The sequence below is a fragment of the Peromyscus eremicus genome, chromosome 11 (assembly GCF_949786415.1).
Source record: "Peromyscus eremicus chromosome 11, PerEre_H2_v1, whole genome shotgun sequence".
Classification (NCBI taxonomy): Eukaryota; Metazoa; Chordata; class Mammalia; order Rodentia; family Cricetidae; genus Peromyscus; species Peromyscus eremicus.
Window position 1 is genome coordinate 26,893,191 of NC_081427.1, and position 27,556 is coordinate 26,920,746.

The 27,556-nt window shown below is 42.8% G+C and overlaps 1 long non-coding RNA gene across 2 annotated transcripts; it reads right to left on the reverse strand.

Annotated features, from left to right (window-relative positions):
* Nucleotides 1-205: 205 nt before the first annotated feature.
* Nucleotides 206-27,556, reverse strand: LOC131921480 (uncharacterized). Of its 2 annotated transcripts, none has more exons than XR_009382016.1 (5): nucleotides 27,508-27,556; nucleotides 4,677-5,306; nucleotides 2,896-3,616; nucleotides 1,335-1,428; nucleotides 206-603 (listed from the first exon to the last, which is right to left on the reverse strand). It is a non-coding gene; the product is annotated as an uncharacterized LOC131921480 (long non-coding RNA). The 2 variants fall into 2 exon arrangements; XR_009382015.1 differs by lacking the exon at nucleotides 27,508-27,556 and adding an exon at nucleotides 27,374-27,497.

Consider the following 27,556-nt stretch of genomic DNA (forward strand, 5'->3'; position numbering starts at 1 on the left):
CTTCCTAGAACAGGCAGAACAGCGTCAGTGCTGAGAAACAGCAGTAGTAGTGTTCCCCCACCTCCACCCCACTCCACCCCCTGCAGAAGACATAGATGGCTATCACTGGCACACCTGCCCCCTCACAGACAAACCCATCCTTATCCTCCATTCTAGAAATGTCCCATGAGCCTAAGAGCAACACCGGCTGCTTTATGTCACCAGCTCTGGTGTGTGCTGTTGCTCACTGGTTTGCCCTGTCCTGCCCACAGTGGTGACAGTTTCTTTATTAGAACCTCTCTAAGGATACAGCTGCATTGTGCTGGGATCCTGATGGCTGTGATTTTACAGACAACGGCAGTGGACCCCAGAAGAGTCCACCAAGAAAATGGAGTGGAGTTGGGTCTCAAACCAGACTTGCAAGCATCCTGGGGGGTGCTGAGATTTGCTTCTTTCCACCAATGCAGATTATGGCGATAACCAAGATGGAATCCAGAGACCTTTGGGAATGTCACAATATGCTTTCACACCTGCCTGGTGACCTCCCCAGGTCGTTGTGGCCAATGCTCATTACTGCTGGCCCAGGCTAAGTTTGGATTTAGTAACTCTGCCAATCTCTTCCTTCTGTGAAAAAAAAGTGTAAACCCAGGCCAGTGAGATGTCTCAGAAGGAGGGGTTCTTGCTGTGCAAACCTGACCTAAGTTCTAGTCAGCTCCCACAGTGGAAGGAGAGAACTAACTCCTGAATGTTGTCCTCTGATCTACACACACACACACACACACACACACACACACACACACACACACACACAAATAATTTAAAAAATAAAGTGTAGGAGCTAGAGAGATGGCTCAGCAGTTAAGAGCACTGACTGCTCTTCTGGAGGAGAGGACCCAGATCTAATTCCAAGAACCCACATGGGAGCTCACAACCATTCTTTAACTCCAGTTCCACAAGCTCCTTCTTCTGGCCCCCATGGGCACCAGGCACACATGCAATGCCCAGACATGTAAAACATTACTTTTTAAAAATTGTTTTTAAAAAGAAGAAAGTGCAAAACCTTTCACATGGTGTCCATTTGGAGTCACATGTGCTCACCTCAGTTCAGACTCTCAATCGGACCATAAATGCTCGGGAACAAGGGGGAGAAGGAAGCATGCCAGACACATTAGGCCGATTACACCAAGACATGGCATGTGGTTATTTCCTGTTTCTTGTGGTCTCTTTTTTCTCCTTGTAAGGATGAGGATAAACCACAAAGTTTCTCATGAACTTAGGATGTGGAGGAATGGGCCTTTTGCTCCATGTCTGGGGTAACATTTCTTGATCGGTAGAAAAAGCGAATGAGTACTCACAATTGTCCTTCACATGCCTGCCGTATCTTTTTGATGGCTAGGAGGCTCTTCACACATCACATTGTTCCTCCTCCAATCCGAAAAGATAAAGTTACTGGAAAAGTCACAGCCAGATAAGTACCCACTGACTCCCATAGAGATTAATACCCAATTCAGAACTTGCTGTAAACAAAACCAACCCTAAAAGAACAAAACCAACACTTGACCATAAGACTTTATCAGCTTGAAATGATTTTTTGTTTGTTTGTTTGTTTGTTTTCGTTTTCTTGTTTGAAACAGAAACAGTCCTGATATGCAGCCCAAGCTTGTCTCAAACTTCCAATCCTCCTGCCTCGACCTCTTGAGTGCTGGGATTATAGGCATGTTTCACCATTCAGTTTGGCATTTGGATCCTTTCCCCTTTGGTCCACCAGAATTCTTGGTTCTTATGAGAGAATTCTTTAATTCATATGCAGTCCTTAAGGTCTGGGCTGTGCAGCCAGATAACCTGGATTTATTCTGGTTTGGTCACTCTCTGAGCTTGGGTTTTCCCAGGAGCTGATCCTGAGAAAAGTCTTTGGGTAAAAGCAGCTAATTTGAGAGGTTGTGGTAGGAAGCACCAGAATGGAAATGGGGACATGCTATGGTAGTGATAGCCAGTCAACATGGTATGCCCTGAGAAGTGTCCGTGGGAAAACTATGGAATACATGCACCCAAAGCTTGCCACCCAAGGGATGAGGAAGCTACTGCTTATCTACCAGCTTTCATCTTCCTTAGGCTGGGGGCTGCTCCCTCGCCTGTGAACTCTCTAGAATTTGAGTGTTGTCTCCTTGTATACAAATGTTCTTCGGTGACTCTTAATGAGGAAATAGAGGACTGGTGCCTGCATGAGACCGGAGGGAGCCAAGAGGATATGGGAAGGACTGTCTACTATGGTCCACTCTTTTCACACTCCAGTCCACCCATGCAACTGTCGTATCACTTCCTCAACCTGTCTAGTCAGATTTTTCAAAAGAAAGTAAAGATTTATAAAAGGCATGTATAATCTAAATGTGCCCCCACCAAACTAAAAAACACATGTTGGAAACATTCTATCCCGTGTAATGTTATTATGAGTCGGAACAACATATTGTGGGACTTGTTAGCCTCATACTGTGTGAGCTGGTTCTCATCACAAATTTCTCTCTCTTTCTCTCTCTCTCTCTCTCTCTCTCTCTCTCTCTCTCTCTCTCTCTCTCTCTCTCTCTCACACACACACACACACACACACACACACATCACATCACATATATATTTCTTTCTTTAGAGAACTCTAGTTCTTATATTGCCACAGACAACTCTATGGCTATGCTTCTCTAAAGACAACATGCCAAGGCTTCCATTCCAACTCTTACAGGATTGACAATATTTTTGTTTTTCAATTAAATTAGATTGAATTTTGAAGTGATACTTTTCCATTGCTTAGACTGGTTATAAACTCCTAGGCTCAAGTGATCCTTCTACTTCAGTCTCCTGGGCAGCTAATATTAATAGGCATGGACCTTAGTGTCTGAGTAACAATTACTTCTAATATAAACTTACACGAAGTAGTATTAAAATTCCCTCTGCAGGATTTACAACTGGAAGGCCAGTGATACAGTTCAGCACAAAACTGGAAGAAAGACTAGGGAGAACCAGGGAGTGGGGTGTAAATGTTGGAGCCCCAAGGATCAAAACCAGGGGCTCTGATGTCCCGCGAAGACAAACATGGATGATCTAGCTCAAGAAGGGAGGACAGACTGGCCCTTCCTTTATTTCTGTGTTCTGTTTGGGCCTCTGTATTCAAAGACAATTCCCACCCACACTGACAAGAGCAATCTCCTTTACTAAGCCTGATGGTTGTAGCACTATCTTCTTTTGGAAACACTCTTGCAGAGACATCCGGAAACAGTGCTTTCTAGCTGACGAGCATTTAGCCCCGTCAGGCTTGCAATCGAAGTGAAGCATCACAGACCCCACTCCTTGCTGCCATTCTGGTCCCTCACCCTACCTAGCCTTGCAAACCTCTTGTCTCTTGGCCTTCAGTCATGTATCTGTGTCTCTGTTCAAATGGCCGTCTCCTCACCCTGGTAGCTGACTCTGTTCTTATGTATACACCCTGTGCCTGGTATGATGCCTGGACATCTCTTGTGTCACCTTCTGCTGCCAGTTCTCTCTGGAGACTCCAACTTTGCCCTCTGATTTGAATTTGAATATTCTGGTTCCCTTCATGCTCAAGGTCTTCTTCTTTTGCCCAATCTCCAACACTTGAAAAAGAATTTTTCTGTTGTATAAAAGAGCAAACGGAGTATAATTTAACCAGTAAACATGGACCAGCAGAAGAATTTCTAACAAGAAGAAGGAGGAGAAGGGAAGAGAAGAAGAAGAAAAGACGAAGGAGGAGGAGGAGGAGGAGGAGGAGGAGGAGGAGGAGGAGGAGGAGGAGAAGAAGAAGAAGAAGAAGAAGAAGAAGAAGAAGAAGAAGAAGAAGAAGAAGAAGAAGAAGAAAGTCATCAATTAAAAGAAGAGATAGGATGCCGGGCGGTGGTGGCGCACACCTTTAATCCCAGCACTCAGGAGGCAGAGCCAGGTGGATCTCTGTGAGTTTGAGGCCAGCCTGGGCTACCAAGTGAGTTCCAGGAAAGGCGTAAAGCTACACAGAGAAACCCTGTCTCGAAAAACCAAAAAAAAAAAAAAAAAAAAAAAAAAAAAAAGAAGAAGAAGAAGAGAGATAGGGATAGAGTGGTAGAGTGGTTGGTAATGTCACAAACAGCTGTAACCACAACCACTAAGATTTCGTTCATCATTTACCATATTAACATACCACAGAAAGGGAAACCATACCTCAGGCTAACCAAAATATAAAGTCATAGTAAAAACTCGTTAGCTTGAAATATACTGTGAATCATGAAACCATAGGACACAATGCAGAAAGCATGAGCCTAGGCTGGTGGCACATAATAGTGACCCAGTATTTGTTGAATTACAGGAGAGTGCTTATTTAACATTTTCAGTCAAGCTGTATTGATAACATATAACATATTCATGATATGGTTCTGAATAAAAGACCACTTCCTGGGCCTCCCTTCATTATAGAATGCAGCACCTCTGTGGGTCTCTTCCAGGTCTAAAATTCTCATCCATGAACTGGGTTAAAGTTCATTTTTGTGCTATCTACAGAACAGGTATCTCCTTCAGTTATGGGCTCAAAATGTCTCTCTGTCAGAGACTGCTTTCGTGATAATTCTATATAAAATAGTGTCTCTGGCCCTCTCCTGTGGCGTTCTGTCCCCTCACTCTTCAGCACTTCTTTCTCATATATTGTAGCACTCTTGTGGACTTACTCATTATTTGTTTTCGTCTGCCTCCTGATACACGGGTCCTAGTCCCCGAGAGTAGAGCTGCCACAGCTGTGTCGCCAGTATCTAGCACAACACTGACCTCCCAGATGGGGCTCAGGGTAGAGCTGCTACACAGGACTTAAACAAGCCGAAAGCGATACAAACTTGAGAAGAATGTGGACACTGTTTAAGAAAGTAAGCTTCCACATCTCCTGACCTTGTCTCAGAAGAGTTCGTTGCTGTGGAATTAATTCAGCGAACGCTACCCCTCCCCCTATTTCCTTTCTTAAAAACGAACTCCCCCAGGCAATGTTCTGCAATCCTGGTCCCAATTATCCTTCATCGTGAAGGTAATCCAACAACACACATTTCTAATAAGTTTTGTTTGTAAAATTCAGTTTTGCTTCTTCAGGCTGGCTGTGTCTAATTACAGTGCTCCAAACAATGGCCATTGGGTAGCAGAGAGTTCACTGTCAAATGCCATGCTACTAATCCACTAGAGGACATGTTTTAGGACACAGTGTTGTCTTCTATTCTGCAATGCGATGTTCCAAGTTTGAATCCTGGCTTTGCAACATTAGTTGTATGGTTTGGGACACGTTATCTGGCCTCTCCAGGCTGCCATTTCAGCACCTGTAAAATAGAGATAGTGATTATTCAAAGTTTTTTGTTTTCCTACTTTTCTTGTCACCTGCCATGTGTTGGAAGTTGACTCAGACCTCAGAGCCTTAGATCCTTGGACCAGGAAACCCTGGCAGGAGATCCAAAGGCAGAAGGAATAGGATAGAAGTGGCTAGGCCTTACCCCCTCCTGTACTCCAAGAGTGTTATAAGGCCTTCATTGCTTGTGGCTACAGTCTAAGTAGCCTCTGTGTCATGGCTAAGAATGGCACTTGCTTCTAATGACCCCATTCTCTCCTCTGGCCCTTTCAGACCTGTGGTGCTAAGAGTTTTCAGTTCCAACTAGTTCCAGATACACTGTGTTCCTTGGAGACTCTCCTGATCCTTTCCAAGCCTCTCAAAGTTATCTCACTAAAATTGTGACTCTCGATCCTTGGAGCCCTGGCTGCCAATCCTTGGTGCCCATGCTTTCCACCACCCACTGAAGAGTTCCCAAAGTTGCATACATGCACAGTGGAAACTGAACAGATGAATACATGGGAAGCAAATAGAACACTCCCAGGGACTTTATCAGCTTTCATCTCCTGTTAATTATTACCTACATTAAGTAAGTCAGTAGGGAAGAGTAATAAAAGACAGCATGTTAACATATGTGAAAATATTGTTCAGAATTGACAGGCTTTCTCTCTATGGAAAATGATTTGCTTTGAGCTTAGAGAAATTGGCACTGTCTGAAGTCTTTTCTGTAAGATCCCAGACAACTTGAGGTATTTGACTTTGTCTTCTGTATACGGAGAGCAGCTTTCCTGCCCTATTTCCTCAGTACCTGAAAATGTACATGGGCTCCAAGTTCATCTCCACCTTTCATTGTTCATCTCCATTGAAAAAATATGGAGTAGTGATGGATAAGATCTTGCACAATGTTGCCATCCCCAGTCTCTTGATCTCACCTGTTCCTAGCTGTACCTTCCAGACAATGCCATTTGAAGGGTCATCCACACACCAGCCATTTCTCTAGGACTGGTGGGTGGCTCTGGCTCTGGTACTTGGCTAGGCTGTGTTCTAGAGTCTCATCACTGGGCATGCCAGAACGCTTTGCTGGAGCAACAGCTTTGTCCTCTACTATTCTGAACTTGGCTTTCTCAGAGAGCAGTAGGCTCCTTTGCTTTTCCTCTCTTTGCCCTGTGAACATGTGCTCTCCACCTCTGATAGTCCTTCCTTTTGGTGTCCTCTGCTGTCCATAAGCATGCTGAGCACCGAACAAGCGAGATGAAGCAAGTAGACAGGCAAGGGACAGGGGTCAGTACGGTTTGGAAAACAAACAGATGCTCGACATTCCTGTGGCCACTGTGAGAATTACAGAGCATGTTGCATACTACAAGGACGGGGTCAATGCATACCAAATGATAGCCTCTCACACATGTTTCTCAAATGGAGAACGTAAATGGAAACTCCCGAAAAGAAGTTATGTCTGATTGATCAGGACTGCAGTTCTATGGAGATGTTGGAATGTTGCAGTACCAAAGGCAAGTTACCTTATCTCGGGCTAATTCTAGCCCTCTGGAGCAACCATTCCCTGCCCACCTCTGTGTCAGAGCCAGCATCCTGTGACTAATAGATAAAAACCTTTTAGAATCTATTAATTTAGCAGACTACTAGTTTTCACCAATCTGAAGGCTACAAATGTCATCAGACAGCATCTGTGGTCTGTAGGAAATCTTTCCCCATCTTGCTGTAACCCCATCTCTGATGTGCTGTGCCCACCAATGTATTTTAAACTGCCTTGATTTATGATTTACTTTGTACTGTAAAACTACAGAAATTTAATAAAGCTGTTTCCACATTGGAATGTGGAATTTAGGGTAACCTAAATCCGTGTTCCTGGGCCACAGTCACTCAAAATGGCTGCAGAATAAACTATCTCTTACTCACTTTCAAGTGAAAACTGTGGTTTTTACATTGACAAGAGCCACAGCCTGCTGCATGGAGTCTAATGATGCTTAACAACCACCACTACCCCTGGGTTTAATGTTCTTTAGTCAACCATCTCAAAATTTTCAGAGTTTTGAACACAGAAGTCTGACAGTCCAGTCTGTACTGAGCTCCACAAATGATATAGCCTGTCCAGCAGCAAATCTTCAGTTTATTTCCCAAATTACTGATGCTACTCTGTAAACAGACCATTTCTTATTATATCGTTGAGATTCATCATCATTATGTGAAGAAAACGAGACTGCTAAAAGACAGCATGCAGCGTTACAACTCTATTATTCAGCTAACAGTTATCGGGTGACCGCTCCTATGTGTGAGGAGCTGGGCCAATAACTCTTTGAACCCAGATGTCCCGCTTTGCAGCTCCCAGATGAGCTGATCAGCATGTGACAGGATTGGAGCTGACCTTGCTGTGAACCTGTTCAGTCAAATCTGTGGTATCTGAGTCTTGGGGAAAAAATGAGTTTCATATTTCATCACAGAACTGTGACTTGGATTTGGACGGTGAATCACACAAATTCAACTGGGTGAACAAGCAACGAAAATCCTCCAATTTGGATTTCAAAGTCAAGGAACAGCACGCCAATTTTCATCTGGTTTGAAGAGCAATGCTTTAGTTTTCCAGCTCCCCAGGTCTGTACTCTGGAAAATGCAAAGCACCCACCCCTTTGGAGTAGAGTCTTATACCCGTGGGGTGCTTTGAGCATAATGTGTGGAAAGAGTGAAAACAGCACAGATTACATAGATTTGGCCATTTAAGGAGAAAAAAGAGTCAGCCAAGGATGAAGGAAGGCAGAACTGCTTCCCTCACGGCCTGATTTTAGCCTAGTAGTAAGATGTCTCCCAGGCAGCAGGAAGGAACAGCATCAAGCCATGTCTCCTTGTTTCTCAGTGAGAGAGGAAAGGTACATATCCTCCTGAGAATCTCCCATGTTTCTCTGAAATTAAATGTGAGCAACTGAGGGAGAACTTACGAGCCTAGTTTCTTTGATAACGAATTTAGGAGCCTAGTTTCTTTGTGTGAATCATTAAATCAGGGGGCTTCTCTCACCCACATTAACAGACACACACCCAAGAGAAGCCAATAAGCTCACCATTATAAAAACTAAGATATTTCTAAGCCTCAGTGAAGAAAGAAAAATAGGGCAGATACAGAGGCAGAGAAGGAGGTAGCAATTTGTACAAATAGTTGTAAAAGTAGAGAGGCTAGTGTTTGTCGATTATAGGACCCCAAGGTGGCTTTGCCATCTGCTTTTGGTCAATACTTGACTCAGAGTTAGACTCATTAGGAATTTAGGCGGGAACCCAAAGCAAGGGAAATGGGGTGATCTTTGTAAGTTCCAGGAAGCCGAGCTGAAACTGGTAGGCGCTGCCTTTTCACCTTGCTTTTGTTTGTTTTTGAGACCCTACTCTATATAGACCAGGCTGGCCTTGAACTCACAGAGATCTGCCTGCTTCTGCCTTCTAAGTGCTGGGATTAAAGGTAGGCACCACCACATGTAGCTTCCCATTCATGTTGATTTTGATGTTTTCCTAAAACTGAAAAGGTTTGAGGAAAGGAAATAGACACAGAATGTGCTATGTTCTGCACTTGAAATCCTTTAGAGTGTTCTGACTACAGGGTAGGCAGAGGATATCCCTAAGCAAAGTCATGACATTGCTTAGAATAACTTTGGGGTATAGGTAGTAGGAGGGAAAAAAATGACCCAAGCTAGCACAGGTCATAGGGCATAGCCTTGGGAAATCCCAGAGACAGACAGGGTGGGGTGCTCTCATGAACCAAAGGTCAACGGCGAGTCAAAGGCAGACTCATCAACCAAGGAAAATGGCCAAGTGATGTTTGGTGTTAGAATTCTGACTTTGATCTTGGGTTTCTATAATCTACAATGCTAGGTGGGTGTGGCTACCTCATATGCTAATGAATCATGATAATAGGGAGTGCTGTACAAATTTATTGAGTGGGTGTTGATGAGTGGACATGTCTATTGTGATTCATTTGTCTGTTATTAAAAAATATTAATTTGTTACTATAGGGTCATACTTCTCAAAGACTAAAGTGCTCCACATAAAGACTAGAGTGTTCCACCCTGTGTCAGAGGCCATGGACACCAAGTCTCTGTTGCTGTGGGAGGTACTTGCCCTTGTCATCTCAGTGGGTTTTTTTTTTTTTTTAATGTACTTCATATTTACAGTTTCTCCTTTTCCTTCCAAAGAGCAGAGATCCTGTAAGAGTCCAAGCTAATACTCGGTTTCTTTGGAAGGCTGGAAAAAGGAAGGACTGGCCAGCACGCCATCCCCTTCCCATCTTCTCTCTCTCACCAACTCCCTTTCCAATGGTATCCATCTTCAAACTCTTTTCTGTTTTCCCGGCTTTCTCATTCTGATCGCCTCTCTATTTAGTATTGTCATCACATTCAATGTAGATGTTGTAGATTCCACTGAACAGTAATATCATATGAATATTCACATTTTGTATTTTCTTATATATTTTATGTTTCAATCATGCTAATATTTCTATATATTGTGGAACCACCATCCTTTGTTGATATCCTGTGATATATATCTTGGTTTTTCTAATTATATCTGAACTGTAGGGTGTGAGAGCTTTTAGCTTCTAGATATTCTGGAAGGAGCTTATTTCCCGCCCCCCCCCTACACAACAACCATAGCAATTGTTACATTTTAGAGAATTGCGAAAGAAACAGAACAACGGAAGTTTAAAGAAGTGAAGTTGTGTTGAAAAGTCTGTAGATGCTTTTACCTAGAACAGTGGTTCTCAAATTGTGGGTCGTGACCCCTTAGGATTGAATGACCCCCTTCACAATGGTTGCCTAAGACTATCAGAAAACACAGATATTTATATTATGATTCATAACAGTAGCAAAATTACAGTTATGAAGTAGCAATGAAAATAATTTTATGGGTGTGGGGGGGTCACCACAACATGAGGAACTATACTAAGGGTCATTAGGAAGGTTGAGAACCACTGACCTAGAACAAACTCAAATAGATCTTTAAAAACATGTGGCATCCTATTAAGTCAAGAAGGAAGAGGATTTTAGGTAAAAGAAATGTTAATAAGGGAAGAGTCGGAAAGGTGTAAAGGGTAAGGAGAACAGAAAGCAGGCTAGAGTAGTGATGTCCCCCTAAGCCAACAGAGGGAAGAGGATGAATAATCTATGATACCCTCTTTGGAGACTGCCTTATAGTCTTCTATACCAAGGGCATGTATGTCCTTTTACATTGCCTTGGTCTAGACAATTTTGGACAAAGTTTCAAAACCATTACACTCCTATAAGCCAAAGGGAGTGAGATCACTTAAAAACGCAGAGATCTGAGGCCCTGCAGGGAAGGATTGTCATCTCAAGACCTGGACCAAGGAATGAAAAGCTTCCCTGGTCTTGATCCCTCCATTTCTGAATGTAGCTGGAGAATTTCTCTCCAGCTCCCACCAAGTCTCACCAGTCCCAGAGCCCACTTATAAAATAAACACACAAACTCTTACATTATTTAAACTGCTTGGCCATTAGCTCAGGCCTATCATTGTCTAGCTCTTACTCTTATATTTAGCCCATTTCTATTAATCTATATTTTGCCACGTGGCTTGTGGCTTACTGGTACCTTACATCTTGCTTGTCCTGGTGGCAGCTCCAGCCCATCTCCTCCTCCGCCTTCCTGTTCCCTCAATTCTCCTCTCAGTTAGTCCCGCCTCTACTTCCTGTCTGGCTACCGGCCAATCAGTGTTTATTTATACAGAGCAATATCCACAGCACCCGAACAGCCATGTGCTTTCTCGTCGCAGCTTCTCTGCCCCCATCTCATCCTTGCCTCTCTGTACAACAGATTTTATCGCATATGTAATTACACAAAACAACCCACCCCTCAATTCATACACCCCTTTCTTCAGTTCAAACCAAAAGCAGAAGCTACCTGTGCTTTGGCCTCTATCAGCATAAAACAACAACTCCACCTTAAAGGAAATAGCATATTCTAAGCCAAGCATGAGTGCCTATATCCCAGGAATCTGGATTCAAGTCACCACCAATGCTATGATCCACTTTCATGAACTTCCATAGTCATGGACCTAAAGCAGCACACTAGTTTACATCGGCAAGGACATCACATGCATGGGCTGCAATACTCAGAGGAAATGTCTCACGTTGGAGTCATACATCCTCAGCTTGAGGGTTGACAGAAGTTAGAAACTCGTGAAGTTTAGTCACCCATTCCAGCTTTTATCTACAAGTCCAATGGATGTTAGGTCAGATGCAGAGGCTGATTGTAAATGTCTATTAAAGGAGACTAAAGATACTGCTAGATAACTGATTCTTAGTGTTAATATCCCCTCTTCCAGAATCTCGGTTCTCTAGTCAACCAGCCTCAGTCTTTAGGCTCTAAGACATAGATATATATGGCTTCCTCAAAAACCTTAGTTTGCACTTTTAATTCCAATTCCCACAAAAAAATAATCTGTCTAGTACATTGACAGAGTAGTCTGGCATGGAGTAAACTGGCTTCTGGGCTCCTCCCTGCCCCCACCAGACAACCCTCTTTTCAGAGGAACAATACAGAATTAGAGGTTTGTCAAGCACTAAACTGTTGTAGTTTCAAAGCCAAACAAATGTTTTGGGGTTGGGGAGGAGAGAATGAAAGTTTGTAATCTTAGTGTCAATAAGATGCAAAATAGGCCAGAATGGAAGATCTTGGAGGCAAGAAGACCATAAAGCAGCTGTTTGAATATAAGCTTTGAAAACTAGAAATGATGTGGCCGTGGTTGACCTTACCACTGATTTCTCAAAAAAATAAAAAATAAAAAATAAAAAAATTGGGTCAAGAAAAATAACTCTTAATCAGAAACATTTCTTAGTTCGTAGTTCAGAACCAAGCCTGAGCTGTTTGATATTATGTGCTCTTATATCTTGCTAGTTTATCCCTCTTTGCCCAGTGGCTGCCCAACTCCCTGATTTGAAGTTAGAGCTTGGATAACCTAAATTAATAGCAGGACACCCATACAACTAGGTAGGTCTTATGCTTTCCTCCTCTACGTACTACATAGGGCATTATAAATTCTCGTTCCTTGAAGCTAGGCAAAATTTATTTGCTCATCTGTTGTTAATAAACTTGATTGGTTAGCTGAGGTCATGGTTGTTGTCTAAATCCATGCATTAAACTGTTAGTTTCACTCTGTCCCTTGACCACAAACTGTATCCTTAGAAGGCTCCATCCTCAGGTCCAATTATGTGAGGGTTAGAAGAGCAGAAACTAAAGTCCTACCCTGGTCTAAGAGCAAAATGAAAATTCTCTCATTCTTCCAACATTTCCTGCTTCCTCTTGTTTCTAAGATGACCTGCTTTTCACTATGTTTATGACACTCCATGGTCCTCTGTGGCATGCTGGCCTTCAAGATCAGGTGTCTTTGGGCTTGCTTTCACTTAGAATGGAATAATATTACCTCAATACCTTTGTGTATTGTAAACAACTGTTAGAATTATGCCGGGTATGGTAATCCCAGTACTCAAGCAGCTGATGCAGGAGGATCAGAGTTCATTCAGCCTGGGATACCAAAGAAAAACAAAAGGCACAGAAAACCACAATGAAGTGACTTATGCAGCCTTGAACATCAATGATTGACAAAGGTCAATGATAAGACAGTGAATCACTTTGCTAGAGCTGCCATAGCTAAATATCACGGACTGGGTAGCTTAAACAACAGAAATTTATTCTCCCAGCCCCTCTTCTTCTTCTTCTCATTCCATTCCTCCTCCTCCTCTTCTTCTTCTCCCTCCTCCTCTTCCTCTTCTTCCCCTCCTCCTTCTTCTTCTGTATGAATGCTCTGCCCACATGTACGCATGCATGACAAAAGTGGGCATCAAATCCCGTTATAGATGGTTGTGAGCCATCAAGTAGGTGCTGGGAATTGAACTCAGGACCTCTGGAAGAGCAGCAGAGCAGCCAGTGCTCTTAACCTCTGAGTTATCTCTCCATCCCCAAGCTTAGTTTCTTGAAGATGTGATTTCTGCTGTGTGCACCTGCAACTTGGTGTGTGTGTGTGTGTGTGTGTGTGTGTGTGTGTGTGTGTGTTAGTACAAATGCACTAACCTTTTCTTCTCATTAGAAAAGTCAAAATAGATTAGAACTCACTCATGAGACTCAAGTGATGAGTCATATGACTTTATCTTTATCTTAATGACCTCTTTATAGGCATTATCTCTAATATAATCATCTTTTTAAGATACTGTGGATTAGAATTTCGACATGTGAGTGTAGAGAGGCATAACCAAGTAATTACCAGGCAGCACTCTAATTCAAAGGCTAAATATATATCCCCTTGCTTTGTACAACAAATATGAGCTAATAAAAAAGTTCAGCTTAACTCCAAACCACATGCAGGAATGACTTTAAATTTCTCTTGGTTATAAGTTTCCCAAGTTCTAAACCTGTTATTTGTTCGTAAAAGTTATGAGACTCCTAAAATCTGCAAGACACTATGCTAAATTTGCTAGAAAATTACTGTTGAATCAAATATGATTTTTTTTTTTTTTGGCATCTGTTACTTCAGGCCTCTGATGCTGAGCCAATTCTCTCCCTCACAGACTTAAATGCCAGGCTCATGCTTCTCCAGAGAGCACCTCAGAGGGCAAGGGAGACAAACTTACCCTAAATTCCAGCCTGCACTATTGAACTTTGATTCTCCCAGAGCAGGAAGACCTTGGAAGTCCTATAATCTATCACACCCCTGACTTCACAGTAAGGAAAGTAGGGGCTCAAGTGATGGAGCGGAGCTTTGGTGGCTAGAGTGGAGCGTAAACAAGACATACCTGGGTTGGAGAACTGGCTCTAGCATTTGTCAAATCATTCATTTTGTGCCTCAGTTTCCTCCTTTCAAAATAGTAATAGGAACTCCCAATCTCCCAGAACTTTGTAAGAATTAGGTAGCTTGTCTTAGTTAGGGTTTTTATTTCTGTGAAGAGACATCATAACCATGGCAACTCTTGTAAAGAAAGCATTTCATTCAGGGTGGCTTGCTAACAGTTTCAGAGGTTCAGTCCATTATCATGGTAGGGAGCATGGCAGCATGCAGGCAGGCATGGTACTGGAGCTGAGAGTCCTACATCTTGATCAGAAGGCAACAGGAAGTCAATTGAGACACTGGGCAGTATCCTGAGCATAGGAAAGCTCAAAGCCTGCCCCATAGTGACACACTTCCTCCAACAAGGCCATACCTCCTAATAGTGTCACTCCCTATGAGATCATGGGGGCCAATTACATTCAAACTACCACATAGCTATTTCCTCTGAGTGTAAACATTCCCTCCTGGAGGAAAGAAGAAGGTTTAGAAGACTCTGAAGTAAGTGAAACTACAAGCTTCAGGAAGCTCATGAAACTTACAAGATTCCAAAGGCCCTCCCCAATGTGGTACAAGGGTACCAAGTGCTGAGAGAGGAGACTGGCAGTCTGAGCTGCCTAAAAGTTAGGTAGGGAGCTCCAGGGATACAGCTCTCGTGAGTCCTCACACATGCTAGAGTGAGCTTTCCAGTGATCCAGCTGCCTTTGAGTCAATCATGCATCTGTAAGTAGCCCCTTATCCATAGTCCTAGAAATAACGCCATTGGCTCACAAAGCTAAGCATGGGTGGAATACTTTCTTTGGTCTGTCCTTGGTGCCCTGTCTGGAATGAAAGGTCATACAACAGGAGGGTGAAAACTGAAAATAAGCACACAGTAGAGTATGTACTGAATCCCAGACACTTGATAAAGGTCAAGTATATTTATGACAGTATTGGGGGTGATAGAAGAGACTCCCTATTGAGTTGATTCTCTCCCTCTGGCTCTTGGGGATTCAGATGCAAACCAGACCCTCATTTGTCAATAAGGCCCTAGAAAGACCTTCTCACTTGAAGTGGGATTTGGGCTAGATGACGTCTAAAGTTTTTTCTTCATGCTGCGTCTATGATCCCTTAAAAGCCGAGAAAACGATTTGATTTATGGCACTGTCTTAGATAACATTTAATCTACTCTGTCTTACAATATGGCCTCTGCAGCACCTCTGGAGGTATTGTTTCTGATTCAGTGTGCTAAAATTGTACCTCTTCATTCATTCACTCACTCACTCACTCATTCATTAACTCACTCTGTACAATTACAATGAGCTTATAAAATATGCTTGGCTCTGTGGGAGGCAAAATAAAAAAAAATATAAATGAAGACAAGCTTCATCCTCAGGGATCTTGTGGTTCATCAGCGGAAGCACACAGAGAAAGCAAGTAAACTTGTACCCAGCAGTGCCTTGAATAAAAAGAAGAACAGAAGCATGTAGCAGGTAGTGGGACAGTTAAGGACTTCATCTCTGTTCAGTGACAATGTTCTGAAGATAACAAAAACAAAACTGAGTTTTGAAAGCTAGACCCACTATTCCACATGGATAAGGGAATAAGGTATTATAGATAGCGGTAACAGAATGGTCAATGAATCAGGGATGAAACAAACCCTGAATGTTGATGGCCCGCCATCTTTGTGACACTGAGAGATTGAGATCTGAGGATTATGCTGCAGGGAAGGAAAGGCCACAATCAAACTTCATTTCCAGACTTTATGCTTACTTAATCCACTGCACTGCCTACTTGGCTCAATCCACCTAGCCTGGAGCTCTTCCCTGCCTCATTTGAGTCTTTCAAGAGAGTGGGGAGTGGGGGGAGACAACTGTGCTCCCCCACATGTGTGGACCTCTTTCCTGAAGCTCAAATGCCATGTCTAGGCTGGGTCACTCTCATGAGAAACCCTTGCTACTCCACAAGATGGTGACAAGATCACACACAGAAAATAATGTCCTTAACCTTCCTGATTTATGACTTAGCCTCCACACTAAGTTGCTACATCATCTCAGGACATGGTGGGCTTTCCTAGTGACGTGTTCTGCAGGTGTTTACATCTTGGTAAAATAGAAATTTGATAAATTATCAATCATACCAATTTTATGCCTGATAATTACAAAACCATTTGGAAAAACATACCCTCTCCCTGCCCCAAGATGCTTAGCTAAGCCTAAAATAGCTCAGTTGGGATGATTTCATGGGCTATTCAACTTCTAATTTCTAGATTACAGGATAATTTCAACAAGGACTGAACTGGGCAATTACTGAGTCAGCTACACACTTATTTTACTGCCTTTTCAACTTTTACTGTTAAGAGGAGAGGAGAACCACGTTATCACATAACATTTGCCTGTGATTGAGCTTCAAGCTATCCTGCCACAAAAATGACAACCACCAAGAAAGGATTATTTAAGGAAGCCACAGGAGATGGAAAAATACAAGAATATTATTCTTTATAGCTAAGCAGCATACATCTCCAACTATACTTAACTTATATACGAATGCTTTAGAAAGCAAGGATGATTTTGAAATTGGAAATATACCCTTAGCCTAGTTTAACAGCGTGTGGCAAGATATTTTTTTTTCTCTTCTTCAAATTGGCAGGTTGCATTTATTAAATTTTATGTGAAATTTCTCAGTTGCAAAGAAATGCATTAAAATAGTGTTTCTCCTAGAGTTGGATCTAAGCCAATTAATGAAAAATGAGGAAATGACTCATTGGAGAGCACGAGATACTCCACAATTTAGAACTTATATTATCCCCTCCCACACTCACTCAAGAATGGATTTGAGCAAAGTCTCCAACAGCACACCCTCCCTCCCTCCCTCCCTTCCTCCCTCCCTCCCTCCCTTGCACATGCACAAGACAACAGAATGAAACAGAACAGTGCTGACGACATCTGAGCAGAATAAACTCGTCCTGTGCAAGCCACATCTTATAATCAACCGCTCACTGCACTAGACGCCTTTTTCCAATTCTTTATACCCTGCTAGTGAGAGAGGCTTTTGGAGTCTGAGCTTAATAACCTTTAACATCTTTGAGGCCTTGATTAGCAAGCCGAGAGCTATCAATTTCCCCCTTGAAGAAGGAACACGGATTTCAGTTCGAAACATCTGTAAGCAACAGCAGCAGTGAGGGGGAAGGCCAGGCCAGCGATAAAGTTTCCCCATCACATTCACAAAAGAAACACTGAGAACTCAGAGCACCAAAGCCCAAGCCTGCAGGTCCTGCATGTGCTCCAGACAGAACAGAAAGCTGTTGGTTAAGCAGCCTTTCGAAAGAAAAGGCTGGGAATCCTGTCAAGATAGGCAGTGTTCTGGGATAAGCCATTAGACCAGACAGAAAGCAGTTCCCTCTTTTTTTTTTTTTTTTTTTTTTTTTTTTGGTTTTTCGAGACAGGGTTTCTCTGTGTAGCTTTGCGCCTTTTCCTGGAACTCACTTGGTAGCCCAGGCTGGCCTTGAACTCACAGAGATCCGCCTGGCTCTGCCTCCCGAGTGCTGGGATTAAAGGCGTGCGCCACCACCGCCCGGCCCCTCTTTAATCAGGAGAAGAAAAGGCTTTTTTTTTTTTTTTTTTTTAAACCTTGATCATGCACCAAACCTCAATTGAATGTGACAGGCATGGAGGGGAATCAGACTATTGGGAAGAAAATGAAAGTAAATATGACTTGGATGGGGGAAAAAACAGAGGAAAGGCTAAACAAAAATCACAAATGTGGAAGGAAATGTGTTTGAGTTGTTACAAAAAACAACAACAACAACAACAAAAAAAAAACCCCAACAACCAAAAAAATGCAAGCAAGTTCAGGCAGCAAAGTTTATAGTCAGGGCACTGAAAAAGAAAACAGGGGCCCATGGGAGAGAACAGAAAAGAAAGGACGGGCACATGAGTATAGCATGTACTATTACGCATGATAGATGGCTCATCAATCTTTAATGCATTTTTAAAAGAATGAGCCATTGTACCATGGGAATTCTAAGACTGCCCACTGAAGACGTTATATAATCCATTGCATTTTTGTGTAGGAAAATAAACAAACCACCGACCCAACCAAACATGACTGCCTGCTCACTGGAGAACAGCTCTTCTTGACATTCGAATGTGTTCCTGGAACATCACCTACCACCCACAGGGGAAATCTATCTGCAAAGGTTGCTGTAGGTCACGCATCCACTTACAAGGAAGCCTGCCTGTGATCTACAACAATTCATTAAGACTTTGATGTTGCTCTGTACGGAATACTTCCATCGTCCAATACAGCTCTTTGCCAACTGCAAACACAAATGTAAAAACTCCTGAGGTTGATAGGGCCTCTAATTCCAGCTGCATTTCGGGTGGATGTGCCTCTTTCTCTCTATTGATTTTGGCCAGAAGCACAGAGGCCTGCCTGCCTTGTGGAGGATTACAAATGGATTTCCCCAAAGAGAAGAATTGATAGTCAGATGGACTTGAAGGTTCTGAGGCTTGGGAGATAGAAGATGAAGAGATTTGAGCTGAGATTTTTGTATATTAATGGAGTTGAAGGTTAAGAGCTCATTTTTTTTATGTTAGCCATAGTATTCAGCCTCTGCTTGTCTATGTGACAAGAATGGGAAGTCTCAAGGGACTTGTAAGCAGAGTGGGTAGAGAGCACATACAAGCTGATAAATATAACTCATTGAGTAAGGAGACGAAAGAGGTCTTGTTTTGCTTTTTCAAATTACAGGATGTGGTTTTAGTGTAATTCTTATAAACCCTGATTCAGCACCATGTGAACTTGCTCTTACATGTAACCATAAGATGCAATTATAGGCAAATAGAATGTTTAGACAACTTCTTGGTGGTGATCTCTTTAGGGTAATTTTCAGTCTCACAGTGGTTGCCTAGACTCTAAATCATGAGAAAGAAACACCATTTACACCCTCATCCTAGTGACCCTTTGCACTTCTGGAAATTCCATGGAAGTTGGGTAAGAGCTACCTTTAGGTATGCATTGATTCCAACCTCTCACCCATCCACAAGCTTAGTCTGGATAGGACTCTAAAGATGCTCCCCAACCCCCGAAACCTGCTGATGGGAATGGAGCTTAAAACAAGAGTTCTGGGAGGTGACTGGACCAGTATCTCTCAATTTGTTCAGATCCTTAGCTCAGAAAGCTTACTTCTGGGGCTGCAGACATAGTTCCATCAGTGAGTGTTTGGCTACGATGCATGAAGCCCTGGGTTCAACCCCTAACACCACACAAACCAAGAATGGTGGTATAAGCCCGCAACGCTTGTACAAGCTGCTTGAGAGTGGAGGCGAGAGGATGGGAAATTCAAGTTCAAGACCTGCTGTGGTACATATGACCCTGGCTAAAATTTTTTTAATGAAAAAAATCTCACATCTAGAAAATATTTCAAAAGCCGTTATCATGGACAGAAGAAAGCAAACGTATATTCCTGTGCCTGTTTATTATAACATTGTTTTTCGGGGGGCTAGAGATGAGAATCAACCTAAATATCAAAGCACAGAGGTTAGATCATCTACTATAAATTTGATTACAATTGTGTGGTATATTTTGTGTGATGTGGTAATATAACACACAGTGGATAGGGTCATCTCAAGATGATATAATAGAATGAAGCCAGGCAGGGTAGGGCATGCCTATGTTCCCTGCACTCAGAAGGCCAAGGAAGGACTCTGTGAGGCTAGCCTGTCAGAAAACAGATGAATGAATTAAAATAAGAAGAGGGAATATTATCTCATTTTATTTCCTTTATGGGGAGAGTGCGTGTGTGCATGTGAACATGCAACATGAGCATGCAAAGTATGATGTTGATTATGATCTTCTCTGGTGACTTGGGCTATGGATGGATGACATTTTTAAATTTTCTGTTCTTCAGTAATGAAATATGGAGGGTTTGTTTGGTTGGTTGGTTTGGTTTTCAAGACAGGGTTTCATTATATAATCCTGGCTATCCTAGAACTTGTTCTGTAGACCAGGCTGGCCTTGAACTCACAGAGATCCTCCTGCCTCTGCCTCCTGAGTGCTGGGATTAAAGACATGTGCCACCACTGCCCAGCATGAGTTTTTAATTAAATATAAATGCATAATCATTAAAAAGGCTAAAAACTGTAGACTAAGACTTTTTTTTTATAATGGGAGCAGGGAGAGAAAACCAAAAAAAATCCAAAGCTTGTGTTTGCTGCGTGTAGAACCTGTTTCTCGTCTGCTGCTGCTGGTACACTGCTAAGTAAGTAGGTTAAGTGGCTTTATGGGGAAAGAATCTCAGATGAAAGATTAGGATTACATTCCTGCGACATTCCATAGCGCCCTGGAATTTGGGGTAGGGTAAGAGGACTCTGTCTCACTTTGCCATCGAATGGACAGTGCCATTGTCCTTTCTGTACACTGGGACCTCCATGGCCCACATACCATCAGCCTTCAAGTCTCTGGGGTCCCAGCTTCATAGTCTCTTGAATTTGTAAGCTTGTGTCAGCCCATCTATTCCTAGCCATTTGGAGGAGACCCAAATCTGGCAGCTCCGTTAGGCCAGATCAGAGCTCTGAGGTTAATTCCCAATCCCTAAGTCTAATGTCCTAAGATACCCAGCAGGCCTACCTCTAGAATGTTTGCTCCAGGCAAAAATTTCTTCTTTAAACTTACTGAGAATTTCAACACAGCAAAGACAGTGTATCAGTCCATCAAGCCTTCCCGAGCCTTGTACCCTTTGTGACTATACAGGCTGCCCTCATGTATCCGTGTAAGCACCTTTCCCCTAAGTCCCTTTAACTGTAAAGTGTGAGCAAATCCACTTGCTCTGGACTGAGAGAGAGAGAGAGAGAGAGAGAGAGAGAGAGAGAGAGAGAGAGAGAGAGAGAGAGAGAAGAGAGAGAGAGAGGAGAGAGAGAGAGAGAGAGAGAGAGAGAGAGAGAGAGAGAGAGAGATCCATAATCAGAAATTGAGAAAGTTGAGAGAGAGAGAGAGAGAGAGAGAGAGAGAGAGAGAGAGAGAGAGAGAGAGAGATCCATAATCAGAAATTGAGAAAGTTAAAGGACTTTGTTTAAGGGTCCTGGGGATTTACCCAGGCAGTGACTCCTTCTTGGAGACACTTTGGTTAGAGGCCAGGGTCATGCTGTCGACTAGGTATATACACCAAAAGGCAGACAGCCACACATCCCTGACGGGCAATGCGGGTCTCCAGGTACGCTGGAAATACCTGTTCTCGAAGCCATGGTCAAAGAGTAAAGTTAACCAAAGTTTGATTTCTCAGGCAGCAGCTAGCACAGTCCTGCTTCTAATGGATGGCCTCCGGACTCCGCTGGGAAGGGCCAGTCCTGTGCTCTTTCCATCATGGTTTTTCCTTTCAGTTTTCACAAGAGGCGGGTTAAATAGAGCCAAGATGGAAGGCTGACAAAACTCTCACTACCATCCCATGAGCAAATTCTGTATTACTGCGTTGTAAAGACGACCACGTTATTCCATGGTGTCTCTATGTCGGAGAGGAAGACAGGAGAGGAAGGAAGGGAGAGTGAGAAAGGTGTGTGGGGGATAACCTAGACAAGGGGGAGGAGAAACCCCACAGCTATTAAACCAGCTGCCCCTTCTCCTCGGAGTAGCCCACTGTGGGTTTCAGACACCTTTGAAATAAAGGAGTCAAGCTTCCCATTGTTTAGGAGCTCTTTATCACAGGAATGGATTTCACTGGGCACTTTCTTAACACAACAAATAGAAACCTGTTACCTGGAGCTTGGTGGCAATCAGAGCTCCCAAGTGATCATGTAATTAGCACTTTCCCTTCCCGCCAATTAAACAATCTCAGAAAAGGTGGGAAAGGATCTCTACAGTGAGGCAAAGACTAAACCAGTGTGGTGGGAAACCTGTCCTGTGGCAGATTGGGAGTCCACTGTTATACTGATGCTGGGTGGTCCGGGACAAGCCTCTCTCAATTGCTCTGTATTGTCAGCAGAGATAACAGGAAAGTGACATCAAGGACCCTGTAAGGTTTTGTGGGTGTCCCACCCCAACCCCCGCCCCCCCAGCCTTTTCATGAGAGTATTAGTTAGCTATGACCCTAAGTAATAGTCACTGGGATGTGCAACACAAGGAAGTGATCAGTCAATGGATATACACTGTGGTTGTTTTGAAGGAAATAGTTTTCTTTCCTGTATGTAAGTTCACAAAGTACATTAGTACAAAATGTTTCTTTAAAAAAAAAAAAAAAAAAAAAGGAAAATATTCAGCCAAAGGAAAGTCTTTTTTTATCTTAGAATTTAGGCAAGCCCAATAGTTCTAGAAAGATCGTGGTAGTAAACTAGGAGAACTATTTCCTGCCTGGAGTTGCAACTCACTCACTTCAAGTAATGTTGTGTGTTTCAAACGACATTGTGACACAAAGTTCTGGACATGGCCTTGAAGTATGGCTTTGTTTAAACTTTATCCAATTTTCATGACTGTCTTTTCCAACTTCAGTCAACGTCTATGTAGAATATATTCCTGGGTCATTATAGATCCTCACAGGAAATACTAAAAGAGGGAGCTCAGTGCTATTATCAACATTTTGCAATCTGGAAGGTAAACAGCTCTATCTGCCCATCATGAGGCTACCCAGGTCAACTGAAGCACAAAGAGCCTCCTCTTTGGCCAGAGCTGATGAAGTACACGGTGAAATGTAAGTTATTGGACTGAGTGCTCATGAACCCTTAGATTAAGGGAATCCACAAGGGAACAATAGGATTTTTTTATTGAGAAAAACTCAGAAACCATTATTCTAAACAAAAACGGTGCACTACAAGCTTATAGAATCTATTGCATGCCCACAATTAAGCCTTTTAATGACTGTGTTGTAATGCGTGGTTAGACCTCAGTAGGGAAGTGTGTGTGACCATGATATAGTAATGTCTTCATTTCTAAGACCCAAATGTGGTCCAGTAGGACACAGGTTAGGACCCAGCCTCTCTAAACTGACTTCCTTCTCTGAAAACGGAAGATTCCTTCTTGTCTGAAAACTCCACAGCCTCAAATTGTGCCTGAGGTCAACAATTCAAATGTGTTTTGTAACGTTTAAACACTAGGTATATAGTGTTGATGCAGAAGGGAAGGAGTCTTAACATTTGGTGGCTGACATAGCATCGTATGAAAGAATTTTGAGCCAAAAATACACGTAGATGTGTGTTGTTTCTAGCTGAGGAAATTTCACAAGACATTTAGAAAAATTAATTGGTTCATTCAGCCCTCCATTAAAAACATACTCCTGCCAGAAGCAGAGAAACAAGAAGCTACACCAGATGAGCAAAAGCAATTTAAGTTTCCCTCACAGCAAATCATATTTCTAGAACTTTGTGTGTCTTTTTAGAAATATCAGAAGAACATATTTTAAAATTCTAAGTTTACCTAACAACCTGTTTCAAAGAACTAAAAGAGAAGGCAGAAGAGGGATATTAAACTTGGAGTCAGTTATCTGAAGAAAAAGAAGAATGAGAAGAAGAGGAGAAGGAGGAGGAGGACAAGAGAAGTGAAGAAAAAGAGAGATCCGAAATAGTGCCTGCTGCTCGTGACTTGGCTGAAGACGCTGGGCTTAGAGAAAGGCAACCATCCAGGGCAATGTGATTTTCCACTGTTTTCCATTTACCACTTAGCACTTGGAAATCCTCATACTGTATCAGACCCGACCGAAAGCACATTCCTCCCAAGCAAACTGGAACACATTTGCAAAGGAAGATTTTATATAATGAAGCCTGAAATGGGGCAGGGGAGGGCACTTCTCAAAAGACAGGAACTCAGAATTGGATACTGAAGGTGAGGGAACAAACTGTGAAAGATAAAACAGCAAATAATAGAAGAGATTTGATGGTTCAACAAATGTTCATTCAGCCCCTATTCTGCCCCCTTTTGAAACACGACTGACTAAAACACGAGTCCCCATTCTCTCACGCTTATACTCTATTAGAGGACACAGAAGAGAAACACAAGGAAAATAAATCAACAAATGAATAGAATAATAGCAATTGACAGGGACCAGAGAATGTAGGAGAGTGATCAGCAGACATTTGTCACATACCATGGGGTAGTCTGGAAAGGACTAGTCAAGAAGGCAGGCAACACTGGAGCTGGGACCTAAGGATGAAATTGAAGGAGCCAGATATCTAAGCAGATAAAACAGCAAGTTCCCAAGGCTTTGATGGGGAGGAGGGGTCATGCTTGGCATGTTTGGAAAAGATGGAGGACATGCTGCTAACTGGGGCCCAGAGGGAAAGGAAGAGATGATGGTCGATAACATTGCAGGGGTAGTTAGTGACTAGATCTTCCAGGGATTCGTGTTTGATTTCTGAGCATAACTGTAAGCCATTGAAATGTCTGAAAATTAACTTTTGGTGTGCAAAGACTGCTGTGTTTGGTGATGATCTCAGAGAAGAGGGGGAATAGAGACTGGTTAGAAGTTTCCTAAAATAGACAAAGCAAAAAATGAAAGAGGAGAGTTGAATTCTTTAGGTGCAGCCACAAAGCCCTGGAAATCCACTCTATATTGAAGCTGTCATTCTAACTAGAGTCTCATGTATCCCAGGCTGGTCTCAAAACTTGATATGTAGTTGTAGGCGACCTTGAATTTCTGATCCTTCTACCTCCATTTCTGGAGTGCTGGGATTGTAGGAGTATATCACTACACCCAGTCTTTTGGGGGCCTGTGGATCTACACTTTCAAGCCCACATATCGCTACTCTCTTACATCAACAAAGTAACTTATGAAAAGCAATATCCTTTTACAGATAAACGTTGTATCTTTAAATGCCCCAGCATTTACAAGTGGTCACACAGAAGAAGTTTCACATTAAATAGTGAGGATGACTGAGGACTAGCCCTTTCCTGAATGTAGTTATTGAAACTTCTAGAAGCGTTGCTCAGAAAGAGGCAGGAGCAACCTCCTTATTCTTGCAATCATCCCTTTTGAAGTTATGGATGGGAACTATTAGAGTTAAGGAAATTACTGAAATAGTTTTCCCAGGTCATGAAACTGTATCAGCACAAAAGCTCCAAGAACATTCAGCAGCCTCAAAGCTTCCCAGGGTGGTGGGCCTGAGCTCGCCAGCTTTTCACACATATAACTCTTCAAATTGAACGTCTCACTGAGACCAGAAATGAAACATTCCAGCTTGTCACCGATCTCTTACAAAATATGGAACTTGCCTGCCTTTTGTAGTCCGGATTCACATAAAACAGTTCAACAAGGCCAGAGAGTCTTTGTTTGCCCTGTGTTTGGTTGTAATCGTTTCATTTTTGAGGTTTCTTAGCCACAAAGCCTCCCTGGACCAGAGAGAGTCACCGAGGCTTGCTTTTGCTTTTCTAGGCAGGGGAGAGGTCCCTCTACCCACCTCCACCTGAACCACAGAGCACAGACACAAGCGACTGGACCAGACCCCACTTTCTAACCTTTGATATAGCTCCCAATATCCCAGCATGCAAGACTCCAAACCCAGGAAATCTTGACTGCAATTGCTTGAATTGATGCTGTCTGTTTATTTAATTGATAGCAATAACTGGTATTTCCTTCTTGAACTTTGCTATTTCAGACCATAGAAGGTAGAGAGCCCTGAGCAGAGGTTTGGATGTTGTGAGAAAAGAAAATGTCAGAGGTAACTGTTATTTATTTGAAGTTCTGAAAATAAACAGAGGGAAATAAGATACCTCCAGGAAGAGCAGTAAGAACTACAATCTGGAAGAGACTATTTTTCTCATTTAAGGAAAGCATGAGCATTCTGGATACCACAGTGGCTGGTGTCAGGTACCAGAAATTTGACTTCCTCTCTTGGCCTCACAGGGCTCATGGACCACCTACAGCTTCAGGATGCTGGCTTGTTGCCCAAAGCAATCCTGTGAAAAGGGGAAGAAAAAGAGCCCAAGAGGGGAGAGTGGAAGCCCATGGTGACTCAGGCTCTTCTGACAATTTAACTAGCTCCTAAATTTCCAAAGCAGAGTCTCAAGTGAACTCAGGGAGCGAAATGGTATCATTCTAGAGACTCTCAAAAGATACTCATTCTCACATATACAGTCCTCCACAAAACACCAGGACGCCACCCACGCTCAGGATGGGACAGGAACACAGGGAAGAGCATGTAGCCCAGCTCAGAGGAAAAGGGGGAGGAAGGTCAGGAGAGGTTTCCATGAGGTGATAGGTATCCGGCCAAGTTCTTTTCTGTAGCAAGGACTCCTGCGGGTCACCGAGTCTGAGATGGGCTTTCGTTTTCACTCTGTAACAGCTCTAAAAGTTGGATTCAGCGTATAAACCAGGGAGATTTTGGATGGGTCTAGGGTCAGGTGGCTTCCCTAAAAAGGATGTCATTAACAGTTCTGGAACACTCTTGTGTATCCTGTCATCAGCTCATTAGAGTTAATTGAAAGACAAACATTACATGTCCAGCATTTAATTGACATTTGCAATGTTTTAAACAAAATTCCCTATGCTTTGGTGTCAACAGCAAAAAGCTATTATCTACAGAGGAAAGCTTAGGAATGGAGTAAAAATATTTGCATTGGACATTAAGGAAACAGCTATCTATCTACCATTAGAGGAATGGCCTGAATTCCCCATGTTTTTCATAAAATGTGTTTTTATCGGACTCAAGATACCCACAACTCAGTGAATCTGTGTTACATGTAGTTACTAAGATGCCCACCCACAATAATCATGATCATAATCATTGCCTACCACACATGAAATATTACAGAGCAAGGGGGGAGAAGTTTACAGTAACAGAGGAATAGATTCAGGAAGTATGGGATTAGCCAAGGTTGGCGCTTACAACTTCCTGGTAGATATGATATTGTCATTACAAGTCTATATATCATGGTGTTAATAGGCACAGTGGCTTTCTCTCTTTGCTGGTGGTCGTCAATGGTGCCTTAACTTAATGGATGTATTTGGTGACGAGTGTTCGGCTGGAACGTCCAGCTCACTCCCGCTTGGTCTGGAAAGCCCCATTCCTTTCTCCCCAGACCCCACTCTCTGAGAATCTCCAAGAAAGAAAAGGTGCCAAAAACCCCCAGTTCCGCATTCTTGGTGGCTGCAGCAGCGCCTCCCCTGAAGTTGCCAGCAGTCAAGTCTGCACCTAAAATGCTCAGCTTTTGACCGTTCTTGGGCACAAAACCAGCTTGTGGCAGACATGTCATCACTCCTTGTCTACAGCCTATATAAGCTCCCTGCTTTAGTTCGGGCATGTGACTTCTCCTGCCTTGATCTCTGGGGCTGGAGAACTCACCCAGGAGTTGCTTTGCTCCAATAAACCTGTTCTTTTACTTTTTCAATTCGGCTTGATCCCGCTTACTTCCTTGGAGGAGAAACCTATTATTGTGATACAGAAAACCTATTAACAAGGAACAGAACCCCACTCACTTTAGCTTCAACCAAAGACAGCGGTGTTCTAGAACCAGTGCCTGGAAAC